General features: G+C 45.5%; 1 pseudogene; it reads left to right on the top strand.

The window, feature by feature from the left end:
- The first annotated feature begins 565 nt into the window (after positions 1-565).
- On the top strand, positions 566-683 carry LOC124620566 (annotated as a pseudogene).
- Positions 684-2,500: the final 1,817 nt, after the last annotated feature.

Here is a 2,500-nt window from a genome sequence, read left to right as displayed (position 1 = left end):
AGCAAAATGGTTCAAATGGTTCTGAGCACTATGGGACTTAACATCTGTGGTCATCAGTCCCCTAGAACTTAGAACTACTTAAACCTAACTAACCTAAGGACATCACACACATCCATGCCCGAGGCAGGATTCGAACCTGCGACCGTAGCAGTCGCGCGGTTCCGGACTGCGCGCCTAGAACCGCTAGACCACCGCGGCCGGCGCGAGATAGCACACAGGACTTGTGTTAGACAGAATATCGCTTCAAACCCCTATCTAGTAGTCATGCATGCCCTTGTTCACCTGAGAAAAGCGGGTGGCTAATTTGGAAACGCCTTTGACGATTTCCTTCTCCGTCTTTAACCAAACTGAGCTGTTGAGTCTCTTACGACTGATGTGGGATCCTGCCCACTCGTCTGTTATAGGGTGCCTAGGAAACTGCTTTCTCGTATACCTAGACGTACAAGCAAATCATATAAATGGAGTTTATTACAGTAATTGAATTGACAATACTTAACTTGGATCTACAGGGAGGTGTCGCAAGCAATATGCGATATGCAAGAAATCAGTGTCCTTCGTTATATACGCCAACGGCCTTGCCGCAGTGGTAACATCGGTGCCCGTCAGATCACCGAAGTTAAGCGCTGTCGGGCTAGGCTAGCACTTGGATGGGTAACCATCCGGTCTGCCGAGCGCTGTTGGCAAGCGGGGTGCACTCAGCCCTTATGAGGCAAACTGAGGAGCTACTTGATTGAGATGTAGCGGCCCCGGTCTCGTTCTCTTGATATACGGCCGGGAGAGCAGTATGCTGACCAAATGATCCCTCTCCATATCAGTATCCAGTGACGCCTGTGTGATGAGGATGACACGGCGACCGGTCGGTACCATTGGGCCTTTCAAGGCCTGTTCGGAAGGAGTTTTTTTCGTTATATACAATGTCGATGCAGGTAATCACAGTAGTTCATGAGTCACTGTCATCGTGAATATCACTGCTCTTCTAGTGCGGCTCTTTGAATGCGACTCTTCTAGTCCTCTCTTCTAGCGCGCCCCAGGGAAAGGCGGCGCGTCACTTTCATGGTCTTCGTGTAGAGGCCGTTCCTGTAGTGGTGACGTCCTAGTCAGCGCGCTATTGGCTGAGGTTATCTCACAGTAAACTCTGCTTTATCGTTCTTGGTCTTCGTGCCGGAACAACTGACTCTTATAAGTGACTGTAGGATACAGAAGATAGCATAGGCAAAATTTGCAATTGATGTGATGAACTGCAACTAGCTCTAAATGTAGAAAAATGTAATTAAACGCAGACGAGTAGGAAAAACAAACCCAGCGTTAGTAGCGTTCTGTCTGACACAGTCAAAGTGTTGAAATATCTAAACATTAAGTTGCAAAGTATTATGAAATGGAATGAGCATGTATGGACAGTAATAATGAAGGCGGATAGTCGACTTCGGTTTATTGAGAGAATTTTAGGAAGATATGGTTCTTCTATGAAGGAGACCACATGAAGGACACTCGTGCAACCCATTGTTGAGTACTGTTCTGGTGCCTGTGTTCCGCACCAGCTCGGATTATTGGAAGACATCGAAGCAAATATTACGGAGATGGCTCGGGAACTCAAATGGAAAATGCTGGAGGGAAGGAGGTGCTCCTTTCGAGGAGCACTGTTTATAAAATTAGATAACCTGCATTTGAGGTTGACTGCAGAATGATTCTACTGTCATCAACATACCTTTAGCGTAAGAACCATCAAGATGAAATTAGACAGTTAGGGGTCGCAAGGGTGCATATAGATAGTCGTATTTCTGACGCCCTGTTTGCGATTGGACACGAAAGGAAGTAACTCGTAGTGGTACACGGTATCGTTCACAACACACCATACAGTGGCTTACCTAGTATGGATGTAGATGTAGACGTAGATGCAGATGTAGACGTCGTCGACGAGACGTTAAATACTAATATTCGTCACTTGCTATGCAATCTTACTTCCCTCTTCTTTGCCTTACCTAATTTCAACTTTAAGATATAGACTATTTTCCCTTCCGCTGTTCCTCATGGGTTCCACGTTGGTTACATTTAGTTTGCATTCGACCACACAGATTTAGGGTTTCCGTGAAATCTCTGAATCGCTCATGGTAAATACCGGCATAGTTTCTATGAAATGGCACGACCAATATCCTTCCTCATCCATAAAAAATGCTATCCGACCGCCAGCTCCATATTTAAAGACATCGTGGCCTAAGGCACGTTAAACCATCGTCTCCCTTACATCCTTCCTTCCTTCCTTACGTTTATCTTAACCGATGTTTGGTGCTGTGACGCCCATGCCACGTAACCCATCCTCCAACTTGCTTTGAATTTTCCGCAAGAACTCACATGTCAGCTATCTGCGAAACTTCATATTTGTGTCATTCCTTACATGTTTATCGTTTTCTATTTTCTTCTCAGTTGAAAGTTTATTTTGTAGCTTTGATCAGGTTTTGGATTTGGGACCTGACTTCAGATGCGGTGTTATGTGTTCTGCGCA

This window comes from Schistocerca americana, chromosome 6, assembly GCF_021461395.2.
Source record: "Schistocerca americana isolate TAMUIC-IGC-003095 chromosome 6, iqSchAmer2.1, whole genome shotgun sequence".
Classification (NCBI taxonomy): domain Eukaryota; kingdom Metazoa; phylum Arthropoda; class Insecta; order Orthoptera; family Acrididae; genus Schistocerca; species Schistocerca americana.
This window is presented reverse-complemented; position numbering and strand designations above follow the sequence as displayed.